This window comes from Rousettus aegyptiacus, unplaced genomic scaffold (assembly GCF_014176215.1).
Source record: "Rousettus aegyptiacus isolate mRouAeg1 unplaced genomic scaffold, mRouAeg1.p scaffold_m13_p_3, whole genome shotgun sequence".
NCBI classification, from domain to species: domain Eukaryota; kingdom Metazoa; phylum Chordata; class Mammalia; order Chiroptera; family Pteropodidae; genus Rousettus; species Rousettus aegyptiacus.
The window spans coordinates 23,101,010-23,123,507 of record NW_023416306.1 but is presented as its reverse complement, the minus strand read 5'-3'; the positions used below and the strand labels follow the sequence as shown (position 1 = coordinate 23,123,507).

Sequence of the window (22,498 nt, the reverse complement as noted above, 5' to 3'; positions counted from 1 at the left end):
TATTCTTCTTCATCATTTTACAATCCTTTAAAACATGTAAAAAACAAAAACAAATACATTCTTAGTTTTTATGCCTTATGAAGACAGACCATGGGCAGATTTGAACGGCAGGCTGCATTTTGCTACCCCTGGGCAAGAGGACATGAGGCTTCTCCTGATAGAGGCCTTCCCTAACTACCTTATTTATGAGAGCATCTATTCCTTACCCTCTCCCAATCTCCCTTTTTGCTTGATGTTCTTCTTTAGTATTTATCACTTTCTAAAATGTTACATAACTTACATATTTATTTAGCTTATTGCCTGGATGCATTAATAGAAAGTAACCTACATGCATTCTGGGTTTTTCATATGGTTTGCTCACTGCAGCATTCCAGCATGAGTGCCTAACCCATGGTAAATTCTCAATACATTTTTGTTAAATAAATTAACATGACAGCACGCTTTGTTTAGTACTTTACAAATGATGAGTCGTTGACATGCATTTTTATTTCCATTTTTGTTTAATTTTCACAATCACCTTTTTAGGTAGGCAAGGCAGCTACTATTATCTTTATTTCACAAAAAAGAGAGGTCAAGCAGTGAAGTCAGCATTGGAAGAGGAAAAAAAAATCAGGGACTCTAGATCATATAGACCCGGCTTTGAATCCTGGCTTTAACAATGTGTAAACTTGAGTAAGTTGTCTAACCTCCCTGCAGTCAGTTCCTTATTAGTGAAATGGAGGTGATGATACTTGTCTTACAAGGCAGTGTGAAGATTAAATAAAATAACATATTTGGGGAAATAGCAGTATAATTTAGTGCAGAATTTTTCAAATGACAGCACTTGGTCAAGATTGTGGAGAAGGGCTTTGACCAGAGTACTTCCATCTTTATGTGTCATTTCACAAGAAGGTGAGGAAAACCACCAGTCTCTAAATTATAGCTCAATTCATAGAAAGAAAAGGTACAAACACATCTCAACTGTCCGCAGGCACCATTTTGTTTGGTTAGTTTGATTTTGCCTATACCTATGTTAAAAGGCAGTTTCTTTAGGCAGGAGTTCAGCTTGGTTGCAATGTAAGCTGCTTCTTGCCAGCTGTCTTACTCTAGCTTGATGTATGTATTAAACCGGCCTGGCCCCTGCAGACATTTTGACTTCTGTACCCCAGGCTTAGTGTTAAAGAGTTTTTGGCAGCAGCCAGACCAAGACTTGAATCTTGATACCAACACTTATTAATCCTTCTGAACTTCGGTTTCTTCGTTTATATGAAACAGGGGTATTTCTGCCTCCCTAATGCCATGTGCCCTAAAGTAGAACTTTAAGCCTGCAGTTCGCCATACTTCCAGGCTAGTCCCTTTCCTGTTTTTTCAAAGGGCCCCCAGCCTGCAGATATGTGAAAGAAATGAAGAGCCACTTCTGTTTGTTCTCAAGGCTGTACCCTGGTCTAAAACAGAAACCTCAGCATTCCAAAGAGCTGCCTCCAATTCTTGCTGCTGCCACCACTGGTGCTGGAATGACCACCCCTGCAGCTTACTGTAATTAGTCTCCAGAGGTGGCCGCCCAGTGATCCACTGCTCTGGATATGCACTCTCTTCCCTTATATCTCGGCAGGCCTGGAACTTTTGACTAATAGATGTGGCCAAAGTGATGCTGCATGTCTTCCAAGGCTAAGTTATAAGAAATAATGTGGTCTCTATCTGGCTCCCCTGGAAAACACATCCAGGGAGAAACCAACCTTCATATTAAAATTCTAACTACTCTGAGATGACCATACTGTGAGGAAGTCCAACCTACTCATGTGAATATGCCCTGTAGAAGAAAATCAAGCCCCTGGTAGTTCCAGATTTGCTCCTGTTCAATAGTCAGGACTAACCTGCCAGACAGAGAATGAGAAGCTATTTTGATGTCCAACTCACTCAAGCCCTCAGATGACTTAGCTCTAACCACCGACTGACTAATACTGTATAACAGACTACAAGTGAGAACATTCCTACTGAGCCCAGAACAATGAGCAGTAATAAAATGGCTATTATTTTAAGTTAGTCTGTTTTGAGGAGATTTTATGCACAGCAATAGATAATAAGATTGTACGTACTATTGTTTGTTGGCTGACACATCTGAAGCCACATGGTTGGGACCAGGCTTCTGCTTCCAGTTGCTTCTTTCATCACCAGTGGAAAATCCTGCCCAGAAGACAAGAGAGGATGATTCTTCTCTCTGTATTATACTTGGACAAGGTTACCCCTCAACAAAATTGCCTTGTACTTCCAGGGTTATAAATCCTTTGAACCATTCCTCCAGCCATTTCCCCAGGACACAGGCTTGTTACCAGGATGGCTGGATTAGAACAGGTTCTGGAATCCACTGCCAAACTGACTGTATCAAGCAGGGTCAAAACAGAAAATATATGGTGCTTTCAAATTGGAAAATTTTGAGGTCATAATAAAGGACTTTTTACCAGGATTTGGTACAGAGGGCTGAGGAGGAATAAATAGTTGAGTTACCCTAGACTAGTAACCCAAGTGGACTGTTACTACCTCTATGCATGTAAGGATGAGAGGAAGGGACAGTTAATGAATAGAGTCATGCAGAGAGAGAAGGCCACCTTGAGAGGAACTGTGTCCTCCAATCTAGAGATGTAGCCAGCCCTAGGTAACATTTCAAGGATTGAGCCAGAGGAATAAATGTAAAGACCTCTTTCCCATCCCCTCCCTCTTATTTCCTGCCGGAGCTTCTCCTTGGCCAAAATCAAGAAACTAAAAGACAACAAAGTCCATTGATGTATTTATTAGTCAATAATAAATACAGGTCAGCATCTTAGGCTGAGATAAGTGTGGAAAGGGGTAAATGGAAGATACCTGGTGCATGGACCTGGAATTATCATCAACTACCATCCTCAGTTCAACAGGCCAACTCTTTCTCTCCTGATGAAGATTTTATCCTAAGAGTCTTCAATGTTTCTCCCAGCCAATCAGAGGCAACATAATGGCTTTCGATAATTTTGGCTCTTAGATAAGGATTCTAAATCCTTTCCCTCCCCAAAGGGCCCTGGGTTCCTTATACCGTTTGTCCATTCCCTTCTCCAGAAGTTTTAAACCTTCTATCATTTCTCTTTCCCCAATATCCTCTCCAAAAAGCTTTAAGCACAGATCATATCTGGAAGGCTATCTAAGAAACTAATTACTGTAGTTATAATAGGTTTGGGGTAGAAAGGGACATCTAATTGTCACTTCTGTTCTGTTTAAAATGAAAATGTTTTTGCCATGACCATGAATTACTTATAATTAAAGTAAAATGAGGATAATAACACTCATCTTATAGAAGAGAATCAAATGGGATAATATTCACTGCTGAGCACATAGTAAGTGCACAGTAAATAACATTTTCTTCTCCTCCTTCTCATCTTTAAATGACTTGCCCAAAGTCACAGTAAGCATTCAGATTTGACTTCAGCATTATGGATTAAAATTCGGTGTGCTGGCCACTATGTCACATTCTCTTTAATCATGTAGACAAAAATCATTTTTTCCAACAAATTCAGGAAAAAATGTGACAGCCAAAACCTGCTACTAACCTTTGTGTACCTGCAGACTGCAGGTCCCTCAAGCCAGACAAGAAACAAATTCACTTAAATCACATTGCTTCTACAATTTAAAAAAATCACAGAAACCTTTCCTGTGTACTTCAAAGTCACAGGCTTCTCACTTTATCATTCTGAGTCTCAATTCACTTCTTATTTCACAAGGCTAGGATGAGGTCCAAAAACAGGATGTACAGGAAAGCACATTAAAACCTGCAGCCTCTTATTTAAGCTCTTCGATTGAGAAGCTATCCTGTGTTACAGGGGTAATGTTGGAAATTATATTTTTAGCTTTAAACAAGCCAGATATAAGAAAAGCTGAAATTATAAGACATAAATCAGGGCAAATCTTTACAAATAGGTTTCACTTTGCAGAAAGATAGGTTTTTCTGATTGTTTTTCAAAAATACTTTGAATTACCCACAAATTTTCAGGAGTACACATTTTGCTTAAAGCGGGGTTATAGTTCTAGCACAGAGGCCATGGAAATGAGCTTAACCCTGGAAACTTCCAGAATAGGATCAAGGGAAAGCAGATCACTACTGAAATTCCTGTGGTCCTAAGGGACAGAGCAAGGAGGCAAGACCAGATGGTCAAAGAGAAATACCAGGGTCATGGAAGTGCCACCTCCTCTAAAAGTAGTACAAGAGTGACACCTTGTTCAGCAAACAAGCCTTCTTACCCCTTTTCTCAAAAACTCCCTCTTGGTCTTCTGGAAGTTCTTTCCAATGGAATGTCTTTCAATTTAAAGAAAAAAGCCAATGAACATAAATAATTTAGTTTATAGATAAGCAAATTTCCTTTGCTTATTACTTTACTAGAAACCATTCATTCTGCATAGATCTGCTTCCGTGGCCATTGACACTTTGCTGATCAATGCTGTTGCCGGAGGTTTGTTCAGTGTCCCTCCACCCTCACAGATGCTGCTCTCAAGATTCTCAAAGGTTGTTACAGAGTAGAGAGACCGGGAGCTCAGCTCTTTCAGAATTGAAAGACATTGCATTAGTACTCTTAAAGGTAGTCCTTTGTAGTAATGACAGCCCCTCTATTCACATTTCCTGAAGCGGCTGAGTCATTGGAGAGGAACCACCTGATATCATACACAGAAATACCTCTCCCCAGTGACACCAAGCCATGCTTCAGCTCGGGGCTCAGATCCCCCTTCTTTCTCTCAGCTTAATTGCAATGTCTTATCCAAAGGAGTGGGGTGGCCTTAGTTTCCATTCCCTGTGTAGAAGTTTTTATTAATGTATTCATTAACTAAGTACACACACACACACACACACACACACACACACACACACACACACAGAAAGAGAGAGAGAAAGAACATGAGAGCCCCTGTGCTTCAATCTAACAGAAAAGATAGACTATTAATTAACTATAATATAAAATGATAATAGTTATAAATGGGAAATATAGGAAATGAATGACAGAAGCTCATAGAAGGGCTGTCAAATCTAAAGTAGGGAAAAAGCTTCCTACAGAAAATGTCTTTTAAGCTGTGCCAAAGAATAAGAAGCTCATTTAGGCTAGAGAGAAAGAGACACACATGTGTGTGTGCATGCATGGTATGTGTGTATGTGTGTGTGTGTTGAGGGTTAGGAAACAAGAGTGTTGCAAGAACAGAAAGTCTTCATGTGGGAGGACAAAGTCAAGAAAGTACAGATTTTTAAAAATCAGAAGGGTTGAGTATGTCTGGAATATAGTAGACATATAGAGGTAGAAATGGACAAGATGAAAGATGAACTGGACAGGTAAGCAAAAACTAGACAGAAATATAGAGACAGTAAAAATATCAGTGGTTACCAGGGGTTGAGGGTTAACAGGAAGAATGAATAGGTAGAACATAGAGGATTTTTAGGGCAATGAAAATACCCTGTAAAATACCATAACTTAAATACATGCGATTACACGTTTGTCCAAACCTATACACGAAGAGAGAACTGTAATGTAAACTGTGCATTTTGGGTGATTATGATGTGTCGATGTAGGTTCATCAACTGTAACAATTGTACCCTTCTGCTGAGGGATGTTGGTAATGGAAGAGGCTGTGAATGTGCAGAGTCCAGGAGTAGGTAAGAAGTCCCTGAACCTGTCCCTCAATTTTACTGTGAACCTAAAACTGCTCTAAAAAAGTAAAGCCCTAATTAAATAACTGAAGTTGTCCCACAGCTCATTGTTGCTTGGTTTGTTTTGCAGTTTTCTTTTCTCTGAGCATTTTATTTTGGGTAGTTTGCTATGTCGTCAAGTTCACTAATCAAGCGTTATGTAGTGTCTAATTCATTTCCATGCATTTCATCTTTTTATTTCAACTATTATAGTTTTCATCCCAGAAGTTCCATTTGGTGTTTTTTATATCTTTAATATCCCTACTTAATATCATAAATTTTTACCCTAGCTTCTTTAACATATGGAATACATTTATAATAACTGTTTCAATATTTTGGTCTACCAATTCTATCATCTGTGTCATTTCTGGGTCAGCTTTTTTTGGTTGATTTTTCTTTCCATTATGGGTAATAGTTTCCTGCTTCTTTGCATGTTCGGTATATTTTGATTGCATTCCAGACCATTGTGAATTTTACTTTGTTGAACAATGGATATCTTTATAGTCCTATAAGCATCCTTGAGCTTTGTTCTGGGATGTCATTAAGTTACTTGGGAGCAGTTTGATCCTCTTGGGTTTTCCTTCTAATCTTTGTTGAGCTGGACTAATGCAATGTTTATCCTAGGGCTAATTTTTTTTCCATTACTGTGGCAAACCATTCTTAATATTCTATTTGAAACCCATAAATTATGGTGTATTCTATTCTGGTGGATGGGAACAAAAACTAGTACTGTCAAACAGTCCCAGTCAAAATTTTGGCTTTACAACTGGCTAACTATAAAATTTTAAACAAATCACTGAATATATTTGAGTCTCAGTTTCTTAGTCTATAATATCAGGGATCAAAATAAATTAAAGATTAAACCTCTTATCAAGGGCTATTAGTAAAGTCCATTTTTTTTCCTCTTTATTAATTTCCTTCCTAAAAGTTACACTGTTAACCTAGTTGTGAAAGTCTCTCCTTTTTACAGACATATCTTAAATATTTCTTCTTCACCCTTAACCTACTCTTCTAGCATTATGTTTTACTATCTCCTTCATTTATTAATGCACAGTGAGTATTTATATTACTCACACTGGGTTGATAGCTTAGGGTACTCAAAGAGCAATACGACATAGTTCTATTCTCAGAAAGTCTATAGTTCAGAAAGTATGTCCAGTAGTCTGGCCATTCTGAAGTCCCTTCTCTCTGTCAAGCTCTCAGGAAGGTAAGGTCAGGTGCTTGAAGCATTTTGAGAAGTGGACAAGACTGGCAGATGAGCTAGAGCTCAGAGCTGCCTGAGTAATTAACTGCATAGTATCAATGAAGTAAACAGTGAATGGTTTCCAACAGTGAGGACAGGAAACATCATCCATGTGTATGTTCATGGAACAGCAATGTCACAGGTATTGTACTAAAGAGCAGGCAGCCTAATGGGTGGTCAAATAACCAGAACAGGAGAGACCAAAGCTACAGGGCCATGGCTTCATGAGTATTGGGAAAGCCCAAGGATCATCATGGAAATTTTCACATATTAAACAGGTGAAGTAAGCTACCTGCCTCTTGTTCAGACTGGTTTGGACAGTCTGAGTCTTTAAATACAATGATGAATGGGCCAGCTGTCAGGAACTGAGAATAAGGCAGAAGCTTACACTATGTTTCTATTCATGCTCCCCCTAGATTTCCTGTCCATATCTTCCCCATATTTATAACTCAATTCATAGCACTCTGTAACAGAAGTCCCACAGACCATGATTTACTTCTCCTCTGAACCTTTAATTGTCATGCCCTGTACCTCTCAGAGAACATGTCACGTTTTGCTTTTCATTTGTAGACATGATTTTGCTTCAGTCTATATTATAAGCATCTTAGGGACAGTAATTACTTTTTATGGGTTCTATCCCCATCTTTGCTTCATAATGCTGAACAATTCCTTTAGCCTCTCTGAGCCTGGTTCCTCATCTGTAAAATAAGCACAACAAAACCTGCCCACCCAGTACCTCCTGGGGTTATTATGAAGTGCCATCAAAGTCAAGCTTACTAATGTACTTTATAAATGGTGATGTGTTAGGCAAATGTGACCATAGATGGGGACATTGAGGCACTAAATACTTAAAACTTTCTTTAGCAGGTCTCTGAACAAATAATGGCAGAATTAAAGTGAGGCTGCCCATTCCACTCTCATCTCTACTCCCAAGAGAAAGTTAAGAGCATGGGCTCTGGAGCCAGATGGCCTGGGTTCTATGTTGGCCCTGCTCCTTGTGAGCTTTGGAAAAGTTACTGAACTTTTCTGCAGGCATTCACTTTTATATCTCCCAGGTACATAACTGGCATCCAGTGTCAAAGGAGCGGGGCAGTGTCTAAGGAAATGTCTAACTGGCCATGTCATGAGCATATCACAAAATCTTTCTGGATGACCAGTTCTTCATCTATACCTTAAGGTCTTGGATTAGGTAAGCTCTTTCTAAATTCTCTTATATAATACTTTAAAGTCATCTAATAAATTAATCTTAAAGTTCTATTTTATACTTTATAGTAGAGAGCATTATTTTGGTTAAAAATAAAATTATCAATGAATACAAGTATATTTGAAGAGTAAAAATCTTCTAGTCCTCTTACTAGTTTATAGTTACTGTGGCAAAGCATTTAAGCTTCCTGAGGCTCAATTTTCTCCTCAGTAGATACATCATAGAATTGTCGTAAGGATTAAATATTTAAAGCAACTAGCACAGTAGAGCACAATGGTAGCTAGCAATGCCAAACAGTAATTACAACTTAGCTTTAAAAATTAAATTTTTAAAATGGATTTTTAAAAGCTTGAAATCAGTCCTCATGGACCAATATGTTGAAATACCAGTCATTCATGTTTACATTATCAGCCACTAAGATTTTATCACCCAATGAGAATCTACCCTTCTATTTGTCACTCTTTCTTCTGGAATAACTTTCCCTCCTTCTCCACCTTATGAATTCCTCATCATCCTCTAGTATCAAAATCAAAGGTCACTTCCTCCAGTGTCTTCCCTACCTCCTCTAGGCAAATACAAGCTCCCCAGTGCCACGCACTTCTGTGACAACAGTCATCATGTGTCATTTCAAATACACATATCTGTGTGGGTATATATATCCAATACTCAATCATGAATGCCTTTTCAAGGACAAGGATTAACACAGGGTCTGGCACATGGTAGGTGCTCAATATACTTTTTATTGTTTGAATAAATGAATGAAAACAAAAAATAATTCTGCTTTTAGTTGTTATTTAGTAAATTCATTCATTATTTATAATAAAAAGAAAGGGCAAGTTAGAGGCCTTGTGTAATTCTACAGGCTCAGGTGCAAGCTAAAATAAACCTAATCAGAGTTTTTTAGAAAGTCAATCCCAGATAGAAATTGGAAAGAGGTTAGTGATGGTTACTCACTGCCTTGTGACCAGAAAAAAAAAAAAATCCTAAAATAGAAGAATTACAGCTCTACATGTTGTTTTATTGAAAAAATGAGAAAAGCTTCCAAACTCTTGGGAGTCGCATGGCTCCTCTTTTCGAGTTGAGGCAAACAAGAATAAGAACAAACCTAGGGTTAGTAGGCTATAAGTGCCACCCCAAGCAGGCTTAAAGTTTCAAACAAGTTTGATGGAAAACCATGATTTGGCCTATTTTTTAAGAAAATTATAACTCTGTGGCTTAATTATGAACGTTTGAAAACTTAGCTAAATCACACACATTTGTATTCTGGGATCCATTTTCCCAAATGAGAGGAATTCGGAAGTTTGAACAGAGCAGGTTTATAGCCATCACTAATTACCATGGGAACCTTGAGTAAGTTATGTTATCTTTCTGGGTATTAATCTTGTTGATTGCAAAATGAGAGCATTGGAATGAATGATTTTCAAAGTCCTTTATGATGCTCAGCAAAGTCACAGAAAAGAGAAAACATAGGGTATCATTTGGAATAAGCAAAATTGGCATCCACCAACATGATATATTTTGAGAGTCAAAAAGGAAGATCCTCTATCCAAAAATATCTCTGTTCCAGAAGGACTAAAACCCACAAGTTAAGGGGTAGGAAAGTAGTAGAGGACACAGAGTCTTTGGAATCGGCCAGATCTGGGCTCCAATCCCAACTCTGACACCAGCTTTCTGTCAGTGTATGTTACTTAACCTCTCTGAGCCTGTTTTCTTATCTGAGAAATGGTAATGTTCAGTGCACACTCTATTATCCAGGGTGGATCAATGGTGGTCAAAGAGCTCTGAGAGTGGCCTCTCTAGCCTGCAGGGATAGTAATTAGGAAGCAAATGATGAGTTCAGATTATCAATCAGTCTCTACTCCAACAAGAAGCAGGATGAGAGAGGACCAGCTGCCTTCTGAGATTCTCATTTGCCCCACTGGGAAAATGAACCCCTCCCAGATCTGGCCAACATTATAAATATAGTTAATATCGTCCAGATAATGGAGAGTAGACTATAATTTTCTGAACTTGCCATTCCAACACTATCTGCCAATATTCCCACTGAATTGAGAATTGACTATAATAATATGTTAAGAGGTAATTTTACGAATTATTTTCCTTTTGTTCAGTGGATACCACAGAAATTCCCTTTAAAGATTTTTAGAGCCTAACATATTAGGGCTCAATCAGCACTTTTAGAGTTAAAAGGAATCTGAAGGTCAAGGCACTCACATAAGTGGAAGACCCAGCCTGCCCCCAAGCATCTACGGAAATGTGCTGGGTGGAAATAAAAGGAGATGCAGCCATGTCATCCCTCCCACATATGGTTTTGAATAGGATAAAATGAGGTGGTTTCTACAGCGCATCTGAAGTGATGCCCTGTGAGCAACTTATTAAATGGTAGTTACTACTAGTAACCACAGCTGATCTGTGTGACAACAAAGTCTAGGAGTATTTTGCTATGCCACACTGTCTCCCTACCAACACAGTAGTAGCTGGACTTTCGGGATCATATCTCACTATGAATTTTTTTTAAAAAAGGTTTAACATACATACTCTAATACATGTGTATTTATTTATATAATATACACATGCTACTTTACATGGTAAAACTTACAGAAGATAAACATTTAAAAATCCAGAAAAGTATTTAAAAACCTTTAAACGTCTTCATTTTATTAATTTCTAGAACAAAAGAACCGTAAGCACTGTGTTTGAATATGCTTTGCTATTATTTCTAGAATCTTTGTTTAATGTTTTGTGTCACAGAAGTTTGAAGGCCCGCATCTAAGTTCAGTTTATATCAACACTTAATTGTAAGGGGGTCATAGCTGGAAAAAGAAATACACATGGAAGTTCCAAAGGGAACCAAATGGAAGTCTCTTACTTACTGCACTTACTAAACCAACCTTAGCCACCATTTATACAGAGGTTTTTGTTTAAGTTCGGCTAACAAATTTTCATCATTCTTGATGTCAAAAGACTACTCCTGCAAACAAACTAGAAGGGATTGCATATCTATATTTTTAACAAATTGATTCAAAACCCGCTAAAACTCTTTGGGAGATTATTAAACATATTGGAAAATTCTGTTTCCACATTTATTAAATATGCAGTTGACAAACATATATCATTTCTACAACTAAACAGTATACCAATATAAATATTTCCCAAGAGCCATTTTCAAAAGTGCCCTCCGGGTTTCTTTTCGAAAGCAGTTGTTTCTCATTATTAAATGTCTTTTTACTTTGAAAAGACAAGTTATTTAATCTGTGCTTATTTTTTTAAATTTATCTGCTAGGTTGCACATTACTAACAATCACTTACATTCACATAAAAGGTTACATTCACATAAATTGGAGATTTGTTTTTAACTACAACAACCTTTTTAAGTGCTTTGACACAAGAATACCAGTAAACCTCTATGTTCATGGCTATAATAAAGCAGGGGTCAGCAAATTACAGCCCTCAGATCAGATCCAGTCCACTCCTATTTTATAAATAAAGCTTTATTGGAATACAGTTGTACTCATTCATTTACACATTGTCTATGGCTGCTTTCACCCTACAGTGGCATAGTTGTGACAGAGACCATATGGCCTACAAAGCCTAAAACACTATCTTCCTCTTTATAGAAAAAACACTTGCCAGGCCCCACTATAGATCATTAAACCTTTACTATTAAAGGTTCGAGTTCATAAGATTCACCACACTTATATTTCTATGGCTTCGAATTCCTTGCTGCAGTAGGGGCTGTGAACAATGCAGCTGGTTCTCTCTCTCTAGATTTGTGGTTCTTTTCCTCTAGGCTTGCCTCTTCTTTTATTAAAGAAGTCATTAATATATTTATAATTAATATAGTCCTTCCAGAATATCTTTTCCTCAGTGGGGAAAGAGGGAGAGAGGGAGGAAAAGAAGAAGGGAGAGGGAGAGAGAGAGAGAGAATAGATTTTTAAAATCTATTCATTACTGAAATAGAATCTAGCAAATATCATAAACTAAGACAAGTTAGAAATATCTATACTTTTATCCAACCATATCAGAAACTTCCCACACTGTCAAATATATCCTATTGCCTATTTCTTCAGATCTTCAGCAATGCTTTCTATGCAGCTTCCAATATTTGCTGACAAAAGAACACATTTTTGCTTATTATTTCAAATGATTTTTACCATGGCAAAAGAAAAAATATTTCCTTAATAGTATGTACCTTTTTAACTTCTACTTGTAAGCAAACCCACAGTTAGTGAAATTATGTTAAGTGAATTTGAACATTGCCTCACTGTAAGAAAGCTGACCTTCACATTCTGGATACTTCATTTCTAAATGTCATGATAATCATGACAACTCTGTGGATAAAACTCAAGCACAAAGTACATTTTGGGTCAATGCCTATTGTTAACAGTATTAGATTTAAATTCATAGTTCAAAGAGGCTCTATTAAAATTGCTAATTTTTTTGGACTACTTCCTGTCAAATTTGACTAGCTCATTGTTTTCTCTCTCTAGATGTCTGACAAATAACTCATAACAGAGGCAGAAATATTTACTTGTCCATTCTGTCATTGTTTCCTGTGTTCCCATTATAGATATTATCTTCAATTCACAATTTCTCTAGCAATATTTTTAAGCCTTTTATTTATTTTGTGAGTTAGTTACTTTAGTTAAAATTGCATAATATACTATTCTTGGAATGTATGTAGGCCCATGTAATTTTTCATCGTATGCCGAAAGCCAACACCTATGGAAAAACAACTAGGTCAAGTCTCTCGTCATGTTGTGAAAGCCTTACAGCACTTTGTGAACTACACTTGACATGTGACCTATGTGAAAGTATCAATGTCAATCTATATATTATATATTAGTAACACTTAATATTTCTTAGTTTTTAGGTAAAGACATACAGAAGTTTCGATATTTTTTTCATGCCCCAGTGTATTGTCTTGTGTACTCTACTTTGGAGACCACTGTACTATACGATGATTCTGCCATTTTAAAAAGTAAAATACTCAGAACAAAGGAAGTGAGAGTAATTCTGTTAATACTGAACACGTACATTGTACAAAAACAAAACAATACAAAACAGTATTTCAGGTGCTATGTGAGTTTTATGAAGATGAATCAAAAAAAATCGGACATGGATCCTGCCTTCAATTCCTGTCATTCATTTATTCATTCTTTCATCTACTCAGCAAACATTTACTAGATATCTTCCATTTTAGGGATGGGACTAGGCAGGCACTAGGATTTGGGAGCATGATGACTTTCACTGAAGACATTGTGAACCATTCAGCCAACTTGAATTAGCTTAAATAGACTGGTTATTAACATGGAAATCTACCTTTCTTCTCCCCTCCCCTCCCCACCCCTTCTCTTCTCTTCTCTTCTCTTCTCTCTTCTCTCTCTCTCTCTCTCCCTCCCTCCCTTTGGCTGCCCAGAATTCATTTTCTCTTCCTAGTAGCACTTCAATTTCCTTTGAGTAACTACCTCTCCCTCACTGTGAGACACTGAACCAAGCTAAAACTATAGGATCAAAGACACCATGAATAAGGAGAAGTGTATGCTCTGCAAAGGGAAGGCCAAAGTGGACAGAAGCAGAAAAAAAAGACCAAAGGATCTCACAGAAAGAACAGCTGCATTTCTTTACTCTCTATTTCCCTTTTCCAGATTCTCTAAGGCCCAGCTGTACTTCATTTCTTCTCCATAAACATCTGTAACATTACCTCATTGTCCAAAGCATGGTATGTTGTAACCATGTAATAAATATGCCATTTTACATGAGCTAATGTGAATGTTTCTCTTCCTTGCAACCAAACAGTCCCTGAGAATCATTTGGTCCCAAGAAAAGGAGATGCCAACAACAAACACTAGGTGGAATTTAAGAATGATAACTATAGAAGACGATGACACTCTTCTTCCCATCACCAATCTCCATCCTAGATGAGGAGCAAAGGATCTGAGAGACACAGTGGGGAATCGACTACTTAAACTTTTATCTTGAGTTTCTTAAGCAAAGAATCATTAGAAAGACGAAAGAAAAAACTTAGTTCCAGGTTGTCTGACTTGAAATACACTTGAAATAAGATCCACTTATTTCTCTCCCAGCTTGGGGACGCTAGAGTGGAAACTCCTCCCCGCCATTTCTCAGAGGTCACCTTTAGTCTAATAATTTTAGTAGGAACAGTATATAAGGGATAGTTAGCCAGTGGCAGAAAGAGACTTACATTATAAGCTTGTTAACTAGTCATTACTGCTGCTGAAAGGAAAGCTTTTGAGAATGTCTGGCGTAAAATGATCAAGGTTTCATAAAGAGTGAACACTTGATCTTCACAAATCCTAGGAATAGGTAATGTAAGGTTTTCAATCCTGTGAAAACAGCACAATCAGCTGGCAAGGTTTCTGATCCAATATGATTCCAGTGCACAAGGGCAAGCTACGTCACAGAAATTCTTTCAACTCACTTGTCCAGATTTTTCAGGTGGTAGCCTCACTCTTGAACCACATTTCTTACTCTGAGTCAATGGCCCTTCTTACCTTCTCACCACATTCCTTTCGTCCTTTTGCACCTAAAGGCCATTCCCTCTTTCCCCCACCTTCCTCACTAAAATCCTTAATGATTGGATTCAGGATCAACAGAAAGAACTTTTCTGACCAATGAAAAAATCAAAATAGAATAAGAAAGGCAAAAATAAATAAATAAATAACAATAAAGAATAGCACCCCCTGTGCATCAAAAGCATGAAAGCACTTTTGAAACAAGTCTCAAAATACTATTGCCTAAACTTCTATTTCCTATTTGGGGCAAGATATCCACCCACCCCCCTGCATCTGTGGATGCCATTTTAAAATTGATTTCCAACACTTTAATAGTAAAGACGAGAAAATTTGGGTTTCTGTTTCAATACAAATTGAACATTATATAAATAAATGTATATAATCTTATTGCAAAGCCTTTTCTTCCTGCTTTAAGTTCCACTAACATAAATGCTTTCATTGAAAAAGACTGGAGTTCTAAGTATTGGAATGCAAGTTCATCTGAAAGAAATCAGAGAAACGGAAAAAGCTTGACCTCTGGGCCCTGCCTAAGTACTTCACTTGAGTAAGATTCCCAGTGGTAGTAAGAACCTGAAGTTGTCATATAGTGTGTCTAAGAAATTCATACTTTTGCCAGAGAGGCAATATCCCTGCTTAACAGGAGGTAATATTTTTCATAGAAAAATTACCACTGCATATTGTATTCCCTTTTTTCTCTGCTCTAAATTGAAGTTTTTCATTGTGGGTAATATATTTCTCAATTAGACATGGGCTGCTGAACCAAGAGAAGTTGCATTGAAAACTGCAGGAGAAGGAAGATTCCCAGGGATTTGGACTCGGAGCTAAATCAGCTGGTAAAGACTACAAATTGTTTTGCTTTAGGGAGGGAGTGAGTATATTTTAGGGACCAGTATGATGGCTGTGTTATATGGGCCCAGAATATTCTTGGAATACTATTTATGGGAGGACAATTTGCATTAAATTGGGCAGTCAGGGGTAGATTGGAGTGGACTGTGGCAACATACTTTACCTCACTTGAAGCTTTCACATGTTCCTTCTGTTAAGAGATTACATTACCCTGGCCACATACAGGGCAAATGATCCAGGTCTGGCCAATTCTCCTGGCAACAGCAATGATTCAAGGTGCAGCATGTGACACAAGCAAAACCAATTAGAATCCTTCATCAAGACTGAAACAGAAACTCTGGGAGAAAGATATTTTTTTCTTTTTTCCAAGTTTTCTAAGCTAGGACTGCCAGCAGCCATGTATGTCTATATGGAAAAGTAGGGGAGAATGACGCCAACATACAAAGAAGAGCAAACACAAGTAGGGATGATGATGAGATCAAGAGAAAGAATTCCTGGTTGTACGGAGGTCTTAATCTTAGACTGTGAGCCCCTGGTTCTTGCAGTTCTTCCTTCAGTTCTGTGAACTACTCCACCCTGACTCTATGATCTGGTAAACCATCACCATCGCCAACCACTCCCCTGCATCTGTGGATGCCATTTTAAAATTGATTTCCAACACTTTAAAGAGTCTTGACTAATAAATGTCCATAACTATTTGGTATTCAGAAAAAAATAAACAAAAGTTTAGGGGTTTTTTTGTTATTTTTTAAAACTAATACACGCCTAAGGTAAAAATTCAAACAATACACAATTATAAAATAATTCTCCCTACCAACTCCCTAGAACTCCTCTGCAGAGGCAAAAACTGTCAAAAATTTCTTGTGTATCCTTCTAGGAATTTTACTGAATTAACTTTTTAGTACTCTAAAGGGACAAGGAGACAATTAAGTGAGATGTATTATTCCCAAATATAGCTTAATAAAGCAGAAATATATCAATATTATCTGTTTTCCTCTTTTTCTGATTATAATGGGTTTAAATTTGCAGTTGTAAGACTGTCTTACGATGAACTTTTACATTTTATATTTTTAAGTAAAATCCCAACAGGGAAATACTTGTTAATGAGTTTTGTTTTGTCATCATGTAGGGTTTTTACAACATACTTTAAAACACCCAACGTCTTGAAACAATTAACAAAACCACTGAACTTCATAGAAAGTTGGTTTGTTTTTTTAAGTCCTATAAGCAGAGAGGGATTTATTTTTAACTCCATATCTATGTTGCCTAGTTTGAGATTTTCCTCCTGCAAAATAGTCAAGAGATTATACAATCTATGCTGTCACTGTGATTTCATTTTTTTGTCTTTAAATTTGAGAGGAGAAAGAAATTACTGGAAGACCATACTTAAATGGCAGTGCTGATTCAACTATATTTTAGAAGTCACTACACAAGGTATAAATGGATGACCAAAAAATAGATGCTGTACAACATTGTGAATGTACTAAATGCTATTGAATTGTTCACTTTAAAATGGTTAATTTTCTATGATGTAAATTTTACCTCAATAATTTTTTTGTTTATTGGGGTAACATTGGTTAATACAATTATATAATTTTCAGGTGTACATTATCATTTGACATCTGTATATGCTATTGTGTGTTTACCACCTAAAGTCCAGTTTCCTTCAGCTACCATATATTTAATCCCTTTTACCCATTTCACCCCCCCTACACCCTATATTTGACCCCTTTTATCCCATCTATCTCTCCCTTCCTCCCCCACCCCACTAGTAACCACTAACCTATAGTCCATGTCCATGAGTCTCTGTTTGTTTGTCCTGTTCATTTGTTGCTTTTAGGTTTATGTCTCACATATAAGTGATACCATGTGATTTTGAACTTTTTCAGTCTGGCTTATTTTGCTTAGCATGATTATCTCAAGGTCCACCCATGTTGTAGCAAATTGGCAATATTTTATCTCTTCTTATGGCTGAGTAGTATTTCATTGTATATACGTACCACAGCTTCTTTAGCCAATCATCTATCGTATGACACTTTGGTTGCTGGCATGTCCTGGCCACTGTGAATAATGCTGCTATGAACATCAGTGTGTAAATATCTTTTTGGATATGTCACTTCAATAATTTTTTAAGACAATGTTTAATAAAGTTGTATATTTTGCAAAGCAAACCAAAATTAAAAGATTTTTTAATGTTACCATCTCTAACAAAAATGAGAATTAACCTTTGTTGAGAACCTACTCTCAGCAAGACCTTGAGCTAAGAGCTTTCCAATAAACAGTAAACACCAAAAAAATTATTATAGTATGTTAGAGGGTGATAGGTATTATGAGGAAAGAAGTAGAATAGGGTAAGAAAGATTAAAATGGACAGAGGTTTGGAGGGGCAGTATTGAAAAGCACAGTCCTGGTAGGCCTCATTAAGAAGATAACATTTATAATATTTATTATTATTAATAATTACTATTAATAATAGTAATAAACAAGGTAACATTTAAAAAAAGAGTCAAAGAACAAAACAGAGTTGGTCTAATTGATATCAGATTTCTGAAGGAAGAACATTCCAGGAAGATGTAACAGCCAGGGCAAAGACCTTGAGGCAGAGACATGTCTGGCATGTTCAAGAAACAGTAAGGTTGGCATAGCTAAAATGAAATAAACAAAAGGAAAAGTGATAGAAGATGAGATCATCATGGAGGCCCTGATGAAGACTTTGGTTTTTACTCTGAGTTAATTGGGGAGCCAGAGCTGACTTTAGGAGCCATGGCTGAAACCAAAGACTGCATTAAGAATAAAATGGAGGGAAAGAAGAAGAGGGGGCAATGGTAGAATCCGAGCGATCTATTAGGAGGCTCTTTCTGTACCCCAAGTGAAAGACAGTGATAGTTATGATGAAGGAAGTAACAATGAAGGTGGTGGTAAATGGTCAGATTCTCAATTTATTTTGAAAGTAGAGATCATAAAATCTTAGATAGATGGGATATGAAGTATAAAAGAGAGAGAAGAGTAAAGGATGAGTTCAAGGTTTAGGACTTGAACAACTGAAATGAGAGAGCTGCCACATACAAAAATGAAGATGACTTTGAGAGGAGCAGGTCTGAAAGAGGGATGGGAAGTGAGAGGGGAGGGGGCAGGAGTGACAATCAGTTCAGTTTGGGACAAGTGTATTTGAAATGTCTATTAGAAAACCAATTGTAGATATCTCATAGAATTGAGGTGGCTTGCAGAAGTTTTGAGTTCTCCAATCTGTCAGCCTCTGTACAAAGCAATAATATTTAATTATGGTGATACCATAAGTTTTCTGCTTTCTTTTCTCCCTAAAGAGTGAAGTCCTGACCTTGATCTATTGCAAATTGTAACATGGTTCTTCCATATTTCTCTTCACTCTGCACCCCCTTGCCTGTTTTTCTGGGTAGACATTAGTTTATTTGATCTAACATCTATCTTTTAAAAATATGCTACTGCAACTTATTGCTATTTTAAAAAAGCCTTGGTTAAATCTTTTAAAACAATTATGTTAAAAGAGTCCACAAAAAGTGATTGCCAAGGCGTATTTTCCCAGACTGTGTAGGAGATCTAGTCCAGTGAATTGTGACACTTCTCAAAAGGAACTTGGACTTTTAAAACTGCAATATAGTCTGACATGAGTTAGACCAACTATATTAGTTTTCTAGGAGGCAATATTTAGAACGTGGGCAAGAACATTAGTAATACTAGAGAGGATAAATCAATACAAATCACTACAATCATTGGTCCTTAGTTTAACCAATTAGTTTCAAACACTCTTCCACACCAAACCTCTTAAAGAACACAGTAAGATGAAACCAAATGATTTTTAGCTTAGGTATGTGTAAGTCACTATTGGGCATCTCACAGCCATGCAGACCAGGCAGAGAGAACTAAGCAAAATCCTGATTATGGATATACGCAGATATTTAGCAGAAGGAACAGGCCCAACTACAAAGGCAAATGCCAGACTGGCAGACAGATGGGAGGTGCACAATGGCCAAAGGACACAGCAAATCCAAGCACAATTTAAGCAACAAGTCCAATCAAATGAGTGAAGCACATTGACGAAGAACCCAAACAACCTGTCTGCCCTCCTCAGGCAGGCAGACAGGTGGGAGGTTATCTGTAAACAAGCTGACCCCATGGGCAGCAAGAGACTGGTATGCAGATCTAGGCTCCTGTCCCAGGGAGAAGGGTTGGCAAGGGCCACACAGGATGTCAGGGCCCAGTCCCAGGGTGAGTACAGAGCCAATGTCCAATCATAAAAGGCGACAATGCCTTTGAGCAGGAGAACTAAAGATCAGGAATTAACCAGATCTGTGGGCAGATCTTGGATCGACTGTGGACAGAAAAGAAGAGAGGTGTCACTTGGGAAAACCCTAGGTTCAGGTGAATAACTAGCCACCAAGTCCTACCAATGCACTGAAGTGGTTGATCTACTTCTTACTTAAATTCGTTTGGACTTAGAAATGGGGGGTGGGGCAGGAAGAGAGGGCAAGTGGAAATGGAATGCATCAATAAACTTGAAAGGAAGCAGCTGGGATACATAATGACTTGAAAATTAAAGCAAGAGACCAACAGGTTTAAGCTATTCTTCTTGATATGCATTATGCCCACCCTCTGATAGAGGTGCTATGGGAAAGAATTGCTACACTTGAATTATCCACTTGGAAATCTAAAGGGGTGACATTAAGAAATAGTCATTCATTCCACCAACATTTATTGAGTACCTAATATATTCATAGCTCTTGCTTTGGAGCATGCAAAGATGCCAAAGACATGGTGATGGCCCTCAAGCATCCTACAGTAGAGCAACATGGTAAGAGACCCACAAAAATAGTACTCTATGATAAGTCCTAGCTCGATGCTGTGGAGCACAGATGAAAAATGAAGACCAGCAGTTCCCCCACCCCTTGTACCAAATAAAAGCAGAAAAGTCTTGTAAGCTTCTGAGAATAGACCGTGGCCATTTCTGCCTGAACAGCCATTTCTGCCTGAACGGCACAATTCTAGTCGTCACTCTATCAGAGATTTCAGTCGCCTCTGGGTAGTGCCAGCTGCACCTAATTCCAGGTTTGAAGTCACAGCCATTTTGATTTTATCTACACCTTCCTCATCTACCTAAGTCTTGGGCATTGTCATCCCTTAACAGAAAGCCTAGGATTCTGTATAATAGAACTGAATTCCTGACTCTGTCACCTACTAAGTAGCCATAATCCACATTTCTTAACCGGCCTGAACTTCAATTTTACTCCCTATAAAGTGTAAAGAAAGACAAAGGGCTATTTCACAGATTAAGTAAAACAATGTATGTTTTACTTAAGGTTTTGTAAACTGAAAAGAAATAGAAAAACATTTATCACTTTAATGAGATTCCAACTTGAGCCTAAACTGGTTTCAGCTCTGCCTACGTGTATTTACTGAACTGGTATGTGGAACATCCAGGAGTCACTCCAAGTGAGGATGAGGAAGTGATTTTGCTCACATGCCAAGAAAAGAGACAAAGACGGACGGGTAGTACGTGGTAAGCTTCAGACATCTATGCCCTGCCTGGCCCCATGGCTGAAAGTCAGAACTCAGCAGAGAGGGGGGCCTCTGTGTAAATGCTGAGGAAGCTATTTTGAGAAGGAGACATCGTTGCTGTCACTTTAGGATCTGATGACAAACTAAGATGCAAAATGGGGTATGGGGGTGGGAAGGAAAAGAGGGTGAGGTGGCATGCTCTTGGCAGAACTTGAATGATTTACTCTCTCCTTAAGGAGTCAGGGGGTGATCTTCCCAGTGCAGAGAGGACTCCAGAGCATTCAATTAGACACCCAAAGAGTTCGCATATGAGAGAAAAGTGTTCTTTGTGTAGACAATGGCATATAAGACACACACTGCACCTTACCCCCAAGCTGTCAGGTGATCAGAGATATTGCCAATATGGTGTGAGAAGAACAAGAAGAGTACCTGTGAGTGGCTGTGAAATGCTCCAGGGAAATGAAGTCTCAGGGGCACAAGTCAACAAAATATAGGTCACTGCCCCTACTATGATCCTAACAGTGATACAGGTTGGTGAGGCCTAGGGAAATTCAAGTTACATGATATTAAGTCGGGCTGAGTGTTTGATGCAATGTAAGTTCACAGGATAGTGCCTGAATAGCAGGGACAGGAAGGAAGAGAAAGGCAGGTGGAAAAATATATAAGATTATGCCACGGGAGCTGCACAGTGGGATGGCAAAAGAGAAGAGAAGAGAAGAGCAACTATCGTACACCAGCAAGAAAATGTAAAATTTCTCTTTTAAGAGAGTATGGGGGTGGAAGGGCAGTACAGGAAGCTGGAAGCAAAGGTGAACCAGAGAATAAAAGGCACCTCCTTTAACCCTTTTCCAGTTAAGAAAAAAAAACAGTGCAGCTCGTTTCCAGTGTTCCTTTAACACCATGTGTAGGAATGCTACGTTTTTAGGATCGGACATTTTCATCGAACTACTAAAAAAAGAATGCTATAAATTGGATAATGTCATTTGTTTCCAAAGATTATTGATATACTAGAGCAATGCAAAAATAATAATAAAAGCAAGATATTTCATGGCTGACTTTGGGGGTAAGGTTAGGACTGTAATCCACAAGTTATCTTAGGGTAAACGCTGCAGCCACAAGCACCACTAACAAATATTCTCAAGGCAATCTGGAAAAGAGCCAAAGATACAGCAGGAGGTCTGGCCAATGAGTACATTCGGCTTTTCTTCTTTCCCCATAGCCCATTGCCATTAAGGCTAAAATTCTGGCCCAAGCACCTTGAGAGGCACCTTGAACATGCCCAGCATTAGACGTGCCACACAGATACCTGCATTCACTCAGCAAGAAGAGAGTGAATAATTCACCCAAGGGCTGCCAAGACAGCTCTCAGCACTATAATATTCTGAGGTTGAAAGCTAGCTCTTGCCAGAGAGGGAGGAGCCTAGCAGACAACAGAGGTATCCTTAGCAATTTGGGATTTCTGTCCA

General features: G+C 38.1%; 1 long non-coding RNA gene across 4 annotated transcripts in view; it reads right to left on the bottom strand.

Moving 5' to 3' along the window:
• The window catches only part of LOC107516405, an 86,426-nt gene that overhangs the window by 26,990 nt on the left and 36,938 nt on the right, over positions 1–22,498 (bottom strand). For 3 of the 4 annotated variants that reach the window (XR_001598289.2, XR_001598287.2, XR_001598290.2), the window contains one exon: positions 1,625–2,163. This is a non-coding gene — a long non-coding RNA (uncharacterized LOC107516405). Of the gene's footprint in view, positions 1–1,624; positions 2,164–22,498 lie in introns of those variants that run through there. The other variant, XR_001598288.2, reaches the window with a different exon arrangement.